This window comes from Phyllobates terribilis, unplaced genomic scaffold (genome assembly GCF_046119375.1).
Source record: "Phyllobates terribilis strain yellow unplaced genomic scaffold, ASM4611937v1 Scaffold_7__3_contigs__length_470593459, whole genome shotgun sequence".
Taxonomy (NCBI): domain Eukaryota; kingdom Metazoa; phylum Chordata; class Amphibia; order Anura; family Dendrobatidae; genus Phyllobates; species Phyllobates terribilis.
In genome coordinates, this window is record NW_027362767.1 from 59,152,824 (window position 1) to 59,172,862 (window position 20,039).

Here is a 20,039-nt window from a genome sequence, read left to right on the forward strand (position 1 = left end):
TGGCGTCATTTTTTGGAAGGCTCTAGATTTCCTATTCAGGTTTTCACAGATCATAAGAATTTGATCTATCTGGATGCTGCCAAGCGCTTGAATGCCTGTCAAGCTAGGTGGACACTTTTTTTTTCTCGGTTTCATTTTTCTGTTACCTATATTCCTGGTACTAAGGATGTTAAAGCCGATGCTTTATCTCGCAGCTTGTCTCCTACGGTCGGTGCCGAGGAGGAGAAGAGCATTTTACAGAAAGGAATTGTGGTGGCGGCATTGGCCTCCGTTTTGGAGAATGGGATTCTGAAAGCTCAAGATGATGCTCCATCTAACACTCCCCATGGGAGGTTGTTCGTACCTAGAGCCTTTAGGAGAGATTTGTTTGTGGAGTGTCATGAGTTTCGGTTGGCAGGTCATCCAGGAATTTCAGAGACTAAGACTTATCAGTCGCAGTTTTTGGTGGCCTGGATGGCAGAAGGAAGTCATCAAGTGGGAGCGTCAGTGTACTGTGTGTGCTAGGTCAAAGGCTTCACATACTCCTGCTGAGGGGTTGCTTTGCCCTCTGGAGGTTCCTAGTGCGCCTTGGACGCATCTCACAATGTATTTTATTACTGATCTTCCTGTGTCCGAGGGTTTTACTGTCATCTGGGTGGTCGTGGACCACTTTAGTAAGATGTGTCATTTGGTTCCATTCATTAAGTTGCCCTGCGCCAAGACACTCGCTAAGGCGTTTGTTAAGGAGATTGTCAAGCTCCATGGCGTTCCCACGAATATTGTTTCTGATAGAGGACCTCAGTTTGTGGCTCGCTTTTGGCGTGCTTTTTCTGACAGGTTGGGAGTCCATTTGTCATTTTCGTCTGGTTATCATCCTGAGTCTAATGGACAGACTGAAAGAAAGAACCAGGATGTTGAACAGTTTTTGAGTTGTTTTGTGGCGGACAATCAAGAGGTGTGGTCTGAGTTTCTGCCTCTCGTGGAATTTGCTCTTAACAATCATACATCCTCCTCAGCTGGGTGTTCTCCTTTTCTTTGTTGTACTGGGAGACATCCGTCTTTTGGTTCGTTCTCCAAATTGGGATCGGCGGTGCCGTCGGAGGAGAATTTTTCCGGTGATTTGGAGAGAGTTTGGACTAATGTACGTTGCAACCTTCAAGAGGCTAACAAGAAGTCCAAGAAGTATTTTGACAGGAAACGTAAGGAGGTTTTGTTTACTGTGGGTGACATGGTTTGGTTGTCTTGGTTGTCCTCAAAGAACCTGCGGTTGTGGATTCCCTCTAAAAAACTGGGTCCTAAGTTTGTGGGTCCATTTGAAGGGCTTCAGGTTGTTAACCAGTCTGCTGTTAGGTTGGATGTCCCTACTTCCTGGAAGATTAATCCTGTGTTTCATGTTTCCTTGTTGAAAAAGGCTGATGTATCTGATAGGGACGCCACTGTCACAGTTCCTCCTGTGGTGGAAGACGGCGAATATGAAATTTCTTGTATTTTGAATTCTAGATGGCATAGAGGGAGATTACAGTATCTCGTCTCCTGAAAGGGTTTCGGTCCCGAAGACAACTCCTGGGTAAGGATGGATGATGTCTCTGCTCCTAGGCTTGTTAAAACTTTCCACAAGAGGTTTCCGGATAGGCCTGGGCCTGGAGTATCCGGAGGATCCTCATAAAAGAGGGGGTACTGTTAGAACCCTCCTGTTTGTTTTTTCCATCTTGTGTTTTGCGGTCACGTGACCATCTGCCTTTATATTCCAGCTCCGCCCTTTTGGCTGTGCTGGACTTCAGTGTTTGACTGTTTCTCTAGCCAGGTGCTTTGGTGCCTTTCTCTGTCAGTTCGCTTGGTCCTTCTGGGACCTCTAGTACCTTTTTGTCAGTTTGTCTTTTTGTGTTCTGCAACAACTTCTCTGTTTAGGAGGTGTCCCATTTTGTCCCAGTTCTTTTAGGGACCCCTCCCCTTATGCTATAGGTCTCCGTTCAGACTAGCCGAGGACTAAGGCGGGTCTGTTCGCTAGGAACAGTCAGCCCGCTACATCATACGGATTCCGCTTAGTCTTACTGTAGGGACAGCTTTCCCCTTTCTTTCTTTAGTACTTGTTGCAGATCATAACAGGTACGACATGTTCCCATTAGAAAGGAGAGGGTCTGCTATACAGTTATAGGGTATGCAGTGAGTCCAACGGCTGACCAATTTTAGGAAAAACCCCACTAAGAATTTAAAGACACACAGAGCAGGGCCACAGTAACAAGGTACGACATGTTCCCATTAAAAAGGAGAGGGTCTGCTATACAGTTATAGGGTATGCAGTGAGTCCAACGGCTGACCAATTTTAGGAAAAACCCCACTAAGAATTTAAAGACACACAGAGCAGGGCCACAGTAACGACAAATTCCCATTAGAAAGGAGAGAGTCTCCCATAGTGTTGGCCTATGCAGTGAATGCAAGTGCTGCCAAAAATTTGGAGGCACTTCAATGCCCCTTGGAAGAGACGTGGAGGAGGGCCTCATAAAAAAAATGTTCCCATTAGAAAGGAGCGGGCCTCCTATACTTGTAATGCCCATGCACTAAGTGTATGGGCTGACAAACATTTACCCCTGGGGGTATACATGAACATACTGTATCAAAAAAAAATTTTCACGGGCATCTTAAAAACCAATTAAAAAAATTATGTGGGTGTTGCATCACGGACCACGGTCACCCTGGTGATATGGTGGTGGAGGATGAGGAGAAGGAGGAGGACAAGAGCAAATAGACAAAATCAGGAAGCGTATACCCATGTGTGGGTGTGAAAAGGAGCATGGGAATACACCTTCCAAGAAAAGACACTGGATTTGAGTTTATGTTACGCTGCTATCATTCGGTGGTGTTGAGAAGTCTGGCCCAATCTAGCCCTTGTTCATTTTTATAAGAGTCAGCCTGTCAGCATTTTCAGTTGACAAGCGGATGCACTTATCAGTTATAATTCCACCAGCGGCACTAAAAACCTGCTCTGATAAAACGCTGGCGGCAGGGCAGGCCAGGACCTCCAAGGTATAGAGAGTCAGTTCATTCCACGTATCCAGCTTGGATTCCCAATAATTATAAGGCACAGAGGAATCAAGAGGATGTTGGTACGGTCTGCAAGGTACTCCCTCAGCATCTTCCCAAACTTTGCACTCCTTGTGAGAGTACCCCGCGCCTCAGGGCCTGTGCGATGGGAGGGTCTGAGAAAACTCTCCCAGAACTTTGACAGTGTTCCCCTGCCTCTGCTGGATTGAAGTTGTGTCTCTCTCGCCTGTACTCCTTGGTTGTCCAACGAAGTGTGCCCTCTGCCGCCAGCGTTTTCAGATGGGAATTTTTTTAATAGTTCCGCAACAAGGGCCATCTGTTACAGCCCCATTTTTGTAGACCTGTCCGCCTCAGGAATAAGAGATATAAAGTTCTCCTTGTAGCGTGGGTCTAGAAGTGTCACCAACCAGTAATGACTGTCACCCAAAATTTTGAGAATGCGAAGGTCATGGGAAAGGCAGCATAACATAAACTGAGCCATACGTGCCAGACTACTAACATGCAAGACTTCCGTGTCCTCACCAAGAGGATGACTGACATTGCTCTCCTCCTCCTCTCTGTCCTCTGACCATCCAGGCTGAACAGACGGCATGACAGCTGTGCAGGTAGTACCGTCTTCAGTGCATGAAACTAGCTCCTGTCCTTTCTCCTCCTCCTCCTCTTCCTCATTGTCACCCAATCCACGTTAGGATGAGATGAGGCTTGGCTGGGTGTAATCATTCTGTATGGTTCCCTGCTCCATCTCATTGTGCTCCGCCTGCAATGTATCCTCTTTGATTGTGAGCAGAGAGCGTTTCAGAAGACAGAAGCGGGATGGTGATACTAATTATGGTGTCATCGCCGCTCACCATCTTGGTGGAGTCCTCAAAGTTTTGGAGGATGGTACATATGTCGGACATCGATGTCCACTCCTGAGGACTTATGTGTGGAGTCTGAACTGAATAGCGATGGCCTTGTTGATGCTGGTAATCAACAACTGCCCTCTTCTGCTCACAAATCCTTCCCAACATCTGCAGTGTAGAGTTCCAACACGTGGGGACATCACACACCAGTCTGTGAGCTGGAAGCTGCAAACACATCTGAAACACTGCAAGGGCGGCGGAAGCTGTAACTGACTTTCTAAAATGGGCACACAGGCGGCGTACTTTAACAAGCAGATCCGGCACCTCTGGGTAGGATTTGAGAAACCGCTGAACCACGAGGTTAAGCACATGGGCCAGGCATGGTACGTGTGTGAGCTCGCCTCGCCTCCGAACCACCACCAGGTTCCGGCCATTGTCACACACGACCATGCCTGGCTGTAGGTTCAGCGGTGTGAGCCACAGATATGCCTGCTCTTTCAGAGCTGTCCACAACTCTTCAGCATTGTGCGGTTTTTCACCTAAGCATATTAGCTTCAGCACAGCCTGTTGCCGCTTGGCCGAGGCAGTGCTGTAGTGCTTCCAGCTTGTCACTGATGTGGTCATTTCGGAGATGGAGGCTGAAGAGGAGGAGGCTGAGGAGGATGAGGTGCAGGAGCTGTAGACCGTGGGGGCAACCCTGATTGACCTAGGGCCCGCAATCCTTGGCGTCGGGTCCCGGCTTCCACTATGTTAACCCAGTGTGCCGTCAGTGAGATGTACCGTCCCATCCCACAAGCACTTGTGGACTTTACCGGTAACTGCATTGTTGAGAGCACGGCTAATGTTTTGGGACACGTGCTTGTGTAATGCGGGGACGGCACACCAGTAGAAATAGTGGTGGCTGGGGACTGAGTACTGAGGGACGGCTGCCGCCATCAGGTTGCGGAATGCTTCTGTCTCCACGAGCCTAAAAGGCAACATTTTCAGCTCAAGCAGTCGTGAAATGTGAGAATTTAGTTGCGTGGCCTGTGGGGCGTTGGCTGGATATTTGCGCTTGCGTTCCAAGAACTGGGGTATGGACAACTGAACGCTGTGCTGGGACAAGGACATGGATGTGCTTCCTGATTCTGCTACTTGAGTGTGCAACGACAGGTGCAGGGCAGGAGGCGTCTTCGCATGCACCATGGACAGGGGATTGGCTTGCATGTACAACAGTGGCAGAAGCAATGGTGCCACCCGCAGACACCGTTCCTGGACCCTGGGGTTCGGCCCACAAAGTCGGGTGCTTTGCTGCCATGTGCCTGATCATGCTGGTGGTGGTCAGGCTGGTCATTTTGCCACCCCTGCTGATGCTGGCCTGGCAGGTGGTGCAAATGGCCTTTTTGGGGTTATCGGCAGAGTCTTTAAAAAACAACCAGACTCGGGAAGACCTAACAGTTGTACTGGCAACTTCCTTCGTGTTGGTGTTACGGGGAACGGTTGCCTGCCTTCTGTCTGCAGCCACCACACTGCTTCTTCCTGCCTGTTGGGGTGCTCTGCCTCCCTCCCCCTGTGTGCTGCTGTCCTCGCTCTGCATGTCCTCCAGGTTGGGTCAGTTACTATATCATCCACCACCTCATCTTCCACTTCCGCACCCTGGTCCTCCTCCTGACTTTCTGGCAATTGTGTCTCATCATCGTCCACCTCTTGTGACACTTTCCCACCGTCGCCTTCGTGTGACTATGGCTGCTCAAATATTTGGGCATCGCTACACGCGATCTCCTCTTGCCCCGCTTCAAGTGGACCGGGTGAGAGGCCGAATCTATAAATGGAAAGTGAACAGCTCTTCAGAGTGTCCAAGTGTGGGATCAGTTATCTCTGGGTACTCGGCATGGTGGGAGGAGGGAGGATCAGAGTGAGGAATATGCGGTCCAGACTCACGGCTACTGAGACTTGACCGTGTGGAAGACAGGGTGGTGGTGGTGGTGGCTAAGTGACTGGAAGCATTATCCGCTATCCAACCAACAACCTTTTGACATTGCTCTGGGTTCAATAGTGGTGTGCTGCGATCCCCTAGAAATTGGGACAGGAAGGTCAGGTGAGAAGATGTGGGTGTTTGTTGTGGCACAATTTCGGCTTGCCCACGGCCTTGTTCTCGGCCTCTGCATGCACCATTACCATCACGTCCAGTTCCCCGTCCCTTGCCACGTGCCTCGCCCATTTTAAATGGAGGACAGTATCTTCCACGCTCACTACAAATGACTGAGTTTGGAGCGAACTTATATGTGATCCGTGTGATGGAGAAAACAGAGTTTTAAATACCTGGCCTGTCGGTAAGTAGTTTGAACAGCAAACTGCGGTGAATTGCTTCACTGACACACTAGAAGAAATTTTTAATGGAGGCTAGAAATGGTAGTATTTTTTGACAACGTTTATGTGATCCGTTTGACGGAGAAAACACAGTTTTAAATAGCTGGATTTCTAGCACTCTAATATGGAAAGGACCTGGCTGTATTCTGCAGTGCCAACAAGCAAATGACACAGAAAAAATGGTGTTCTCTGGATTGCTTTTTAAGCAAATAATGAGGATTAAGATCCAAAGAAAAGTATGTATGTAAAGCGCTGCGGAATATGTTAGCTATATAAAAATAAAGATTATTATTATTATTCCTGGCCCCTGAGACCTGGGCCTTTGTATAGAAATATCTAACAGCTGCAGAAGGCAGAACTGGAATGGAGCCTCTTGTGCTCTATTGACTGCAGCCTGCCTATACACCCTGCCTGCCTGATATCTCTGCAGATGGATTAGTCCTCAGAAGGACTGTTTAAGATGGATATATGTAATGTACGGTTTTTCTCCCTACACTACCTAATACACGATCAAATCTCTCCCTGACACAGCAGCACCTCTCCCTACACTGTCTGATCCGGAGTGACTGTGACGAGCATGGCGGCGCCAGGTCTGATATAGACCTGATAACGCTGTGCTGCCAGCCAATCACTGTAATGCCCACAACCAACATGGCTACGGCATTACAGTGCATGACAGGCAATCCCTGCATGTTCATTGGCTCTCTAAAGAGCGCCAAACATGAAGGGAAGGAACCCGAGTTCCCGCCCGAGCAACCCGGAAATACTCGGCGAGCGCCGAGCATCTAGAGCAGTGAGATGCTCGGGCGAGCACCGAGCATGCTCGCTCATCACTAATTACGTTACCAGGAAATTCAGTTATCTTCTCCGATTCAGGCTCTGTGACCTTGCCGTCCTTAGACACCCAAGACGCCCTTGCCATGAGAATCATCTCTACAAAGTACAGTATATGTAAGAACATTCCCTCTTATTCAAGTGAAGTTTAGGAAAGGACGAAAAAATTAAAAGCTGTTCAAACATATCCATCTTCTTCAAAGCAATAGGACTATTTGCTTCATGGGGGTAGGGTCCCCATTAGGAACCTGGAACCTCTATTCCATCTCTAGTTACCCAACCCAGTATCTATGGACACAGCGTGGTCTTGCTTCATGGAATGAACTACCATTGGTCTTCCTTGACTATTCCTGAATTTCAGTCTCCAATTTTTATTTTACAATTTATTTTTCTATGCTCTAAATTAAAATGTTTTAATAAAATGTATTTTTTTTTACCGATAAGAGGTAAATAAACTTCTGAAGTGCTGCCATTTGAATGAAAGGAGAAGGTGGGCAAGGGGTCTGAAGTCGTTAACCAAATCCACGAAATAGAAAATTGAAATGAATTTCAAAGGGACTTTTCTTGCATTTGTTGGCCGTTAAAGCTGCCGTAACCGCTGTGTAATATATATATACTCGTAAACTTTAATGCTGTGATTATTCAATTTCCAGTTATTCGCTATCTGCACAGCACTTGCAATTATTGTGGCGCAGTGTTAACAAATAGGTTTCTTACTTTTGTTCTAGAATATTAAGTTCAATTGATTAAATATTTCGGTCTCTTGTGCTTTTAATAGCCACGAAGAAGTGAAATGAAGAAGAAGGGAGCCAATTACAAAAGCCATTGGTGAAAGTTATTTCAGCAAGAATAAATATTGAATAAATTTATGCCCCTCTGCAGACCTATCAAATTTATTGCCTCTGGGTCATATAAACACAGGCACCGGCGCTCCGTGTGGCATCTGGTGCTTCTGAAAGACTCAGCATAAAAAGCCTGAACTGTTGCTCTTACTCCATGTGTTTGACACTGTATTTGTGTATGCGGGGAAGATGGATCATGCATATGGGTGTGAGCTCGTGTAGGTGGGTAGGGTGGAAGATTTGTAGGATGCGAGTGCTGAGAGAGTGTTTATGTGCGAGTGGAACCAAAATTACAAATGGTACTTCAAAGCAACCCATCAGCCGGATCAGGGTCTGATGGGACGCAGGGAAATGACAGCAATCATTTTTAGACAGTTGTTCTGGTCATTTTAAAAGGTTATCCACCCTTTAAAAATTGAGAGCTTATCCTTAGGGCTCGGGGAGACAACCATATTTTTGGTCTGAGAGCGATCCAACAAAACATCGGATCGCACTCGGACCAAGGTTATTCTACGGGGCCAGAAAAATAAAAACTGGAAAGACAAAAAGAGCAACAGGGTCAAATCTGTTAAATAAAAGATAAGATAAAAGCAGAGTATGCTCACCTGGTGGGGTTGTGACAGTCACAACCCCTATTGAAAGCTTGTAAAGGGCTACTGCAGCACCACCAGGTAGATAGGAAGCAAATACTGGAAGATGAGGTGAGTGTAAAGCCGCACTGCCAGAGATTCAATATAGGATAGAAAACCAAAAGAAGTGTAGATGCGGTTCAAGGTGATCCAACTTCTTCATCAGGACAAACCACAATGAACTTTGTGGCTTTTCCTGATGAAGAGGTTGGATTACCTCGAAACGTGTTGATGAATAAAACTGCATCTACACTTCTTTTGGTTTCCTATCCTATATTGAATCTCTGGCAGCGCAGCTTTACACTCACCCCATTGTTCAACATTTGCATTCTATGGCGCCGTGATTTTTTAACTCGGACAGAGTATGTCTGTGGAAAAAAAACGCTGCATGCACGATTTGCATCCTATATTCGGATCACACTTGGCCATGCAGATCAATGAGTCCATGGAAAAAATTAGACCGCACTGAGGTAACATCCAAGTGCGGTCCGATTTTCATGGACTGACGGAATGGAGAAGATGGAGAATTTTTTTCCATCTTCTCCTCATCCAAGAAAATCGTATACTACTCTGATCAGAGTGTGATTAGCATAGTCGGACTGATTTTTTCAGATGACAGAAAATACAGTTGTATAAACCTATTGTCTCTCGAGCATTTGATCAAAGAGGGGGCTGATAGATCAGTGGGGACCAGACGAATATCTATGGCTATCTGAAGATTGGATGCAATGTGGATGATCCGTATGGGAGCTGATTTTTTTTTTTTTTGCACTCATTCTTGAATAGGTGAGTCTCATCCAAATTGCAGAAGAGAATAGCGCGTGCTACGATCTTTTTAGGTTCATGTAAATGGGCATTTAAAACCAATGCTATTACACAAGAGCATATCTACTGTAAAGACAGCTCTGCTCTGTCTCATCCCACCCATTATACCCACCATGTAGTAGAAAGCTCCGAATAGGAAGGAATCGGACAAGGTCAATGAAACAACCTCATTACCCTTCTGTTCTATAAACAGTAGGAAAGAAAAGGGGGCAAGGGAGGACTTGGCCCTTTATACCATTGAGAGGGTATGCAATGATGTCTTCTGTGATAAACACATGCCCACATTTTAAACTCTCCTATGGAGCCCCTCTAATCTTATGTGAAAGAATGATATCAGTTTTGACCCCGATGAGGTACAAAATCTATCCATGTCAATCCATGGCGCTCACTTAAAAGGGAGTTTATCACTGTTTAGGATTCCCAATCTGAAAGCAGCACCAAATAGAGTCAGAGACCCTGATTCTAGTGCTGTGGTACTTTCTTAGCTTCTTGCTGTAGTTTTGATAATATCACCAATTTATATGCTGCCGCTCGGCTCATCTTCTCAATGTTGATCTCTGTCTAATTCCACCCATGCCACTGATTGAACACTTTCTGCCAATACTGTGCATAGGCTGAAAACTGTCAATCAATGGTGGAGGTGGGATTTTGAATATGAAGGACTAAATAGCAGATACTCATCACTGAGAGGAGTATCAGAGCTGCAGTAGAAAAACTACAGCAAGAATCCCAGTAAGTGACCAAGCGCTGGAATCAGGGTCTGTGCCTCCCACTTTATGCTGCTCTCAGATGGTGACAGATTCTCTTTAAAAACTGAAGCTCCGCCGCTGAATACTTACCTAACATCATGTATACAACATATTCCACACCGGTAGCAAGGATCGTACATCGAAGGTCAAACCTGAGAGTGATTTATTCATATATACACATCCATAATGGATACGGAATACAAAAACCTCAGTAACAAACTTCAATGCCGTATCTTAGCAACAGTGAGTGACAACATTCCGTGCCATCCGGCCACCTGTACTTTATAAGGACACCTTTTCTTCCGAGAATCACATGAAAATACACATGCGGACACGTCTCTCCCTCTGATTTTACCTGCTCTACATACCACGCACACTTCCATTTATTTCATCCATAAATGGATATTTCTGTGCCTGGACAGTATGCACAAGTCTGTGCAATTAACCCTTCACTGGCAGCACAGACTCAACAGGTTAGAGAAAATATATTGGGAATGTCGAATCCAAATATCTTGAAGGGAACCAGATCCGAGTATAAGGAAGACTTACGGCTCTAAACAGCCTGCCATTGTGGGGTATATCTGGCGGGTTGCATTGCTTTATGACGGCCAGGCTGATATTTGGATGACCTGACAAATGCATCATCTCAGATACTGCTTAGCCAGCAGATGTCGGGAGGATTTGTATAAAATACAGCTGCCATCTAGGTGACCTCCAACATAACCCAGATTACATGGAAGGTCTACAAGAACATGGATATTGGCTTCTCTATTCTATATGATACAACTAAATGTATGACAAAATATCAGAAACATTTTCCGTCCCCGTCCCCACCTTATTGGGATCATTTATGTACAGCAATTACCTTCTGATTCTTTGTTTCACTGGCAGTCTATCATTATTGTAGTTGAAATCCATCTTGTTGGCTTTGGCATCTTCTTGAACTCATGTTGATACTGTCCGAACAAGGAGAGCTGCAGTGTAAAGTATAGGGAGCAACAGCCTTGGATCCTGTTGAGACAAGAGTTGGCTTGATTTCTATGTTCAGCGATGTTAATGAAAATAACTTGAAAAGTATACTATAAAATGGGCAAAACATGTAAGTGGGGGTGGGTCTTCATATGTAAGTAAGGGTGGGACCTTCATGTGTAAGCAGGGGTGGTGGGACCTTCAACCCCCATGGGAATCTCGCTTGAGTCAACTGTGTAAACATTAATAGTCCTCATGTAACCTTCTGAGGTATAATCTGCTACCTCACAAAGACCCCAAGCAGAAAGATTTACTGGGTCACAGTGGAGGCAAGTTGATCTGACGCGCCCCTGGGCCTGCTGTGTCGCGCAGCGTCTCGCACACGGGGGCTTACCCGGAACCGGATCAGATGAGGGTTGTAGTCTCCGAGTGGCGGGGACCCGGTCCGTGCCCAGGGAGTCAAACTCAGTGTGTGGCAGTCTTGATAGATGTTATTTGAGTGTCGACTATGCCACCCGTTGATTTGCAGCTATGGAGCTGCCGCTGCAGGGCAGACCGCTGAGGCCGGTGTAGAATTGTGCAGCGTGATAGTATAACCCCCAACGGGAGGGGTATGGCCTCAGGGCAGCCGACGTGGAAGATGGGGGTAGCAGGAACCACTCAGAGACGGTGCGGTGTAATTCAGGGTCTTTACTGGTAACAATGATAGACCCTCCCGGAGCACTTGCTAGCGAACGGGGCCTGGTCAGTCCTTGAGCAGATGGGATCTCCCCTGGCCAGGCAGAGTTGTAGGCCTCCCAAACTGACTGTACTCTTCTGGCTACCTTGCTAGAAGCGGATATAAGTAGCCCACGTCCCTGAGTGTACCGTGTGGTGCTCACCCGTATGGCCGGTGACTCGGGGCCTTCTAATGGCTTCCGCTCCACGGTGGCGGTGCTGGTCCCACGCGTGTGACCGTGCCTTCGGGTTTCTGGGCCTGAGGACCTGAAATCCCCTGCCGGTCGGCTTCTGCTGCTGGGTAAGAGTTAGTCCCCACAGCCTCGGACGCCGGGTCCGGTAAGAAAGCTTCTCAGTCAGGGCGAGCTCTGCAGCTGCCAGCCCCTGACTCGTAGTAGTATTGCTCCCACTGAGCTTCTGCTGTTTCTTCCTATGACTGTTTCTCGTCTCTACTTCTTCTCTACTACTCACCCTGCCTCAGCCCCGGGTTTATATAGGGGAAGTTCTTCCCCTCCCAAGACTGGGCAGGAGGTGTGGCATGCACAGGATCCCTGACCAAAGGACCTCCCACCTGCTCTCAGACATAACATTACATTACTGTGGGAAACCAGACCCCTGGGGTGTCACAGATCCCTTTTGCAGCAGACCTGTCACTTGCCATAAATACACTGCTCAAAAAAATAAAGGGAACACTTAAACAACAGAATATAACTCCAAGTAAATCAAACTTCTGTGAAATCAAACTGTCCACTTAGGAAGCAACACTGGTTGACAATCAATTTCACATGCTGTTGTGCAAATGGAATAGACAATAGATGGAAATTATTGGCAATTATCAAGACACCCTCAATAAAGGAGTGGTTCTGCAGGTGGGGACCACAGACCACATCTCAGTACCAATGCTTTCTGGCTGATGTTTTGGTCACTTTTGAATGTTGGTTGTGCTTTCACACTCGTGGTAGCATGAGACGGACTCTACAACCCACAGAAGTTGCTCAGGTAGTGCAGCTCATCCAGGATGGCTCATCAATGCGAGCTGTGGCAAGAAGGTTTGCTGTGTCTGTCAGCGTAGTGTCCAGAAGCTGGAGGCGCTACCAGGAGACAGGCCAGTACACCAGGAGACGTGGAGGGGGCCGTAGGAGGGCAACAGGACTGCTACCTCCACCTTTGTGCAAGGAGGAACAGGAGAAGCACTGCGAGAGCCCTGCAAAATGACCTCCAGCAGGCCACAAATGTGCATGTGTCTGCACAAACTGTTAGAAACCGACTCCATGAGGGTGGTATGAGGGGCCGACGTCCACAGATGGGGTTGTGCTCACAGCCCAACACCGTGCAGAACACCAGGATTAGCAAAGTCGCTATTGGCACCCTGTGCTCTTCACAGATGAAAGCAGGTTCACACTGAGCACATGTGACAGACGTGACAGAGTCTGGAGACGCCGTGGAGAGCGATCTGCTGCCTGCATCATCCTTCAGCATGACCGGTTTGCAGTGGGTCAGTAATGGTGTGGGGTGGCATTTCTTTGGAGGGCCACACAGCCCTCCATGTGCTCGCCAGAGGTGGCCTGACTGCCATTAGGTACCGAGATGAGATCCTCAGACCCCTTGTGAGACCATATGCTGGTGCGGTTGGCCCTGGGTTCCTCCTAATGCAGGACAATGCCAGACCTCATGTGGCTGCAGTGTGTCAGCAGTTCCTGCAAGATGAAGGCATTGAAGCTATGGACTGGCCCGCCCGTTCCCCAGACCTGAATGCGATTGAGCACATCTGAGACATCATGTCTCGCTCCATCCACCAACGTCACTTTGCACCACAGACTGTCCAGGAGTTGGCGGATGCTTTAGTCCAGGTCTGGGAGGAGATCCCACAGGAGACTATCCGCAACCTCATCAGGAGCATGCCCAGGCGTTGTAGGGAGGTCATACAGGCACGTGGAGGCCACACACAATACTGAGCCTCATCAGGAGCATGCCCAGGCATTGTAGGGAGGTCATACAGGCACGTGGAGGCCACACACAATACTGAGACTCATTTTGACTTGTTTTAAGGACATTACATCAAAGTTGGATCAGCCTGTAGTGTGTTTTTCCACTTTAATTTTGGGGGTGACTCCAAATCCAGGCCTCCATTGGTTAATAAATTAGATTTCCATTGATGATTTTTGTGTGATTTTGTTGTCAGCACATTCAACTTTGTACAGAACAAAGTATTCAATGAGAATATTTCATTCATTCAGATCTAGGATGTGTTATTTCAATGTTCCCTTTATTTTTTTGAGCAGTGTACGTAAATTTTAGCACTCGATGTGCAACCCCAAATGCAAAAAAGTTGAGACGTTGTATAAAATGTAAAGAAAACAAGTGAAAATCTGTTATAGCCATATTTTATTCACAACTGAACATAGATCAGAAGGTGAAAGTCAGACATTGTTTCCACTTCATTTGATAAAATGAACTTGAAATTGATGGCTCCAGCACATCTCAAAAAAGTTGGGCCTGGTGTAACAAATGGCTGGAAAAGTAAGTGGTACTAAAGAAAAATAGCTGGCGGGTCAATTTTCAACTGTTACATGACCATGCATAAAAAGAGCATGTTAGAGAGGCAGAGTCTCTCCAAAGCAAAAATGATTGGAGATCACAAATCAAAAATTGTGAGGAACAATTTTATGAAATTGTTTCAAAGTAAAATTGCAAAGACTGAATTTCCCACCATCCACAGCACATAACATCAAAAGATTCAGAGATTCTGAAGAAATCCATGTGCACAAGAGACAAGGAAGATGGTCAATATTGGATGTTAGTGATCTATGGGATCTCAGGTGGTACTGGATTAAAAATAGGCATGATTCAATCCACAATTGCAAGTTTAAACTCATTCATGGAAGGAAGAAGCCATATATCACCACAATCAGGAAACGCTGCGGGCCATCTTCTCTGGGCCAAAGCTCATTTATAATGGACTTGGGGAAAATGGAAAACTGTTCTGTGGTCAGATGAATCAAAACATGAAATTCTTTATGGAAACCACAGACGCCGCATCCTGCAGACTCAAAAGGAAAGGGACAATCCAGCTTGTTATCAACGTACAGTGCCTTCATCTCTGATAGTATGGGGCTGCATTAGCACCAATGGCAGGGGTAGATTACACATCTTGAAAGGTGCAATACTGAGCGGTATATAGAGGTCTTAGAACAACATCTGCTCCATCCAGACAATGTCTATTTCAGAAGAAGGCCTTTCATATTTCAGCAAGACAATTCTAAACCACATACTGCATCCATCACAACAGCATGGCTCCGCAGAGGAAGAGTTTGGGTGATGAAATGACCCCCCGCAGTGCAGACCTTTCACCCATAGAAAACATTTGGCACATTATGAAACAAAAAATACCGTAAAGACCCCGGAGTGTGGAGCAGCGAGAATCCGATATCAGACAACAATGGGACAAAATTCCATTTCCAAAACTCCAGCAATTGGACTGTTGCAAAAAGAAGAAGAAGAGGGGAAGCTACACAATGGTAGACACGGCCCTGTCACATCTTTTTTGAGATTTGTTGCTGCCATCAATTTCTAAATTAGTTATGTTTTTCAAATGAAATGGAAAAATGTCCAATGTTCAACTTCTGATGTGTTGTATGTTCTGTTGTGAATAAAATAGGACTATAAAATGTTAAAATCATTGCATTCTTGTTTTCTCTACAATTTATATAATACCCAATTTTTTTGCAATTGGGGTTGTAAATGCCTCTGTCCTCCTGAATCTTGTGTTTTTCTTTTGTGCCGTTACGTTCCTAAGATATTGCTCCTCTTTTCTGTATATAAAAATCTGGTCTTTTCGGCCGCCTCATTAATACACACTTAGAGAACAGTTGAGGATCACGCCCTCTTGGCAGAAAAGACTAGATTTATATACAGGGCAGAGAAGGCTACAACTCTGGTACGGAGAGGAGCAGGTACAAAAGAAAAAAAACGCCAAATTCAGGATGAGCGGCATTTATAAAAAGTACTAAAAAATACATATTTATGGCAAGTCCTCTTTAAAGGGAACCGGTCATGTAAAAAGACACTATTAACCTGCATATATGGGGTAATCTGCAAGTTAATAGCGTTCTGACATCGTTCGGCCTCTACACTGAGAACCTCGCTGTCAGGAGGAAATAAACTTTATTCCCCCCTGACAATCTCGCTCTTTCAGTCAAGGGTGGCACTGGTATGGTTTCAGCCACTACTTTGTGCGAAACAACTCCTACCTGCCGGCATCCCCAGCTCCTCTTCTGATTAGCTGACCAGACATGAGATCATTGTTGTGGGGTGGTGCACACACACACACACACACAACGCGCCAGACCTCGAAATCAAAAGAGGAGTCGAGGATGCCAGCAGGTAGGAGGTGTTTTTCAGGATTCCAACTGGCAACCAAGGAATAGGACTTAGCGGCTGGACCAGGATCCAGTGAATCCATTTACTCATCTTTAGTATGTTCTCATTAAGGGCTCGGGCAGACGACCGTTTTAATCGGGCGAGTGCTATCTGTGATTTTCACAGGTAGCGCCCATACCCATATTATTCTATGGAGCTGTGCACATAACGAGCGGCCCAAGGGAAAAAAAAAAAAAATCACAGCACGCACTCTTTGCTTCCGAGAATCGGATGGCTGTCGCCCATTCATGTCTATGGGTCTGTGAAAAAAAAATCGGACCGAGCTCGAATGACATCAGAGTGGGGTCCGATTTTTCACGGACTGACATAATCGAGAACGTGAAGAAACATTTTTTTTTCTCTGCACCTCTGAGAAAATTGGATCCCACTCTGATCAGAGTCGAATTAGCATGATTGGACCGATTTTCTGAAATGGAGAAAAAAACAGTCATCTGCACCTGCCCTTACACAGTTTTTTTTCACATGTATTTTGAACATGATCCTCTCCACATTAAAGACAATTCAAGCAGTAGTTGAAGCAATTTTTGATGTAGATTTTGAAGCTTTAATCACCAAAAAAAAACAAAAAACTTCTTCGTGAGCATAACCTTGCCTGACCATACCCATTGGGGTATCAGGTTTCCCATTTTGCCTTCAATGGGAAAAAAAGCTCAATGAAAATCCAGCTTATGGCTATATTCACACATGTTGGTTTTTTTCAGGATCACAAATCTGCAACAAAATCCAACTCTGGCAAGAAATTAGCTGCGTCAAAAACGCAGGTTTTGCTGCATTTTTTGCGTGTTTTTTCACTGTCCTTGTGTCTCTATGCATGTACATGAAAAAAAAAAATCTAATTCTGGTTTTGGCATAGTGGGGGAGGTGAATTGCTCAGGAATAGTTTAGTCACTGGCAATGCATTGAGTTTGTATGACACTATTTACTTTCTCACTATTGGGTCTGCCATTCAGTTGCACAGGAATTGTTCAATCTCACACGTAGCTCAGCCAATGTTTACACTGTACACATCTCTAATTTAATTAAAATCTCCTAATACAAAATTTCCATCTCAGTGACCAAGAAAATATGGTAAAATCACAAAAATAAATGAGTTTCACATACTGCTGTACTTGCCTATTTTCACTAAAAACGCAGCAAAACCTGATAGCTATGTTCACACATCATGGTTTTTTCAGCGGTTTTTTCACTACCCATTACTTCTAATGGGTGGAAAACCCTGAAAGAAGTGACATGCTCTATTTTCCAAAAACCCAACCAAGGCACAAAATACCCAACAACAAAAAACAAGATGTGTGAACAGAGAATTCTGGTTTCTCTTAGACTTTGCTGGTACTTCAAAATGCAGCAGAAAATTTGCATAAAAATCTGAAGAAAAAAATGCTGAAAAACCCAACATGAGTGAACATAGCCTTAGGGTCAGTCCAAACAATGCAGCTGCCAAACCATGACTTCCCATGGTGGACAATGATTGCACTATTCTGTGTTTTCAGCAGAGGGCCGGGGGTCTGTGGTCTCCCCTGATGCTTGTGATCTTATCTGCACTGTACACTGCAGCTGTCATGTCTACAGCGGCTCTTACCACTACACCGTCCCTTTTCTGCTGCAGTCCTATGTCTCAGGCTATGCTCCTTCCAGCTTCCATCATGGTCTACTCTCTCCACCTCAGTCTCAAGTGATCAGTGGTGCACACACAGCTGTCAGGCTAGGCTGCAAGGTCCTAATGCCTGCCAGCAGCAGCTGCACTATTGCATAGCTAAGCACTGGCACAATTCCTTATAGAGCAATAAGGATATGAGGTTTTTTTTTTTTTTTTAGAAGATTTTGGGGTGGAAACTCTCCAAATCCTCCTTTAAACACATGAAGTTTCTGCACTGAAAACTCTGAAAAAAGACTCCATGTGCACATTCACTAAGCCAGACTCCTAGTATCAGTATCAATATATAGTATCTAGTATCAGTCCCACATCAAGGCTATGTTCACACGTTGCGTTCTTGCTGCATTTTTTTCAGCAGGCAAAACCAGCACTCTTGGCAGTAAAGAAGCCACATAAAAAAAAACAGATTATGATGAGTTTTTTGTGTTTTTTTATTGCGTTTTTGTCAGGTACATTTGTCTCTTGTGCATAAAAAAAAACCCGAATCAAATTCCTAAAAAAAACACAGCAAAAACTCAGCAAAACATGCTTTTTTGATGTTGCTTCTTTACTGCCAAGAGAGCAGGTTTCGCTGAAAAAAATGCAGCAAAAACGCAACGTGATAACATAGCCTAAGGCTGTGTGCCCATGATGCGTTTTTTAAGCGTTTCCGCAGCGGCAAAAACGCTGAAGAAACGCTTAAAAAACGCTTGGTAGAGGGCCTGCCATGTTCCCCAATGATAATCCGCATGTGCTGTGCACATGCTGCGGAAATTTCCGCTGCGGATTATCATTACAGAAAAAAACGCAGCACTACCAATTATTTTGCAGAAGCGCTGCGTTTTCGCCGCCATTGACTTGCATTAGAACGCGTCAATTCCGCAAAACTGCATCTGTACTTGCGTAATTGGCGCGTTCTAATGTGCGGATGGTACCCGGGTGAGGAGGACAGGAGACTCTCCTCCACACCCAGGTACCATTAAAAAAAGCTGTAAAAAAAGAATAAAATAAAAAATAAATGTATATTTACCTTCCAACGGCCCGCGCTGCGCTCCTCCTTGCTTCCCGGCACTTTGCGGTGGATTGAAGGACCTGCGCCGACGTCAGAGTCATGTGACAGGTCACGCGACGCTGATGTCAGCAGGTCCTTCAGTGTACCGCTGCCGGCAGCCGGGACCGAGCGAGGCAAGACAGCGCGGGCCATCGGAGGGTAAGTATATATTTATTTTTTACCATTCTTTCGGTCACACTATATATGCCGTTTGCATGGATTTATATAGTGTGACCAAGCTGTCAAGCACTTTCCAAGTGATGCTAAAATCTCTTGGAAAGCGCTTGATAACCCGCATGCAGAAATGCATGTGAAGAACTCTTCACATCCGCATGTCCCTGGCAGGAAAACGCATGTACAATCCGCATGTACAATCCGCATGTACAATCCGCATGTACAATCCGCATGTACAATCTGCATGTACAATCCGCATGCGTTTTTTCTGCCAGGGAGATGCAGAAACGCTCAGGAAAAAATCCTGAGCATTTCTGCGTCGTGGGCACATAGCCTCACTACTTTCACTGCTTCTTAAAATAAAAAAAATGCTCCTTCTCACTAGTTCTGCCTTCTTTTCTATTCCCTCTCATGTTCCCTGTTGCACACCTACAGTGCTGGCCAAAAGTATTGGCACCCCTGCAATTCTGTCAGATAATACTCAGTTTTTTCCTGAAAATGATTGCAATCACAAATTCTTTGGTCTTATTCTCTTCATTTAATTTGTCTTCAATGAAAAAAGCACAAAAAGAATTGTCCTAAAGCCAAATTGGATATAATTCCACACCAAACTGAAAAAAGGGGGTGGACAAAAGTATTGGCACCCTTTGAAAAATCATGTGATGCTTCTCTAATTCGTGTAATTAACAGCACCTGTAACTTACCTGTGGCACCTAACAGGTGTTGGCAATAACTAAATCACACTTGCAGCCAGTTAACATGGATTAAAGTTGACTCAACCTCTGTCCTGTGTCCTTGTGTGTACCACATTGAGCATGGAGAAAAGAAAGAAGACCAAAGAACTGTCTGAGGACTTGAGGAACCAAATTGTGAAGAAGCTTGAGCAATCTCAAGGCTACAAGTCCATCTCCAAAGACCTGAATGTTCCTGTGTCTTCCGTGTGCAGTGTCATCAAGAAGTTTAA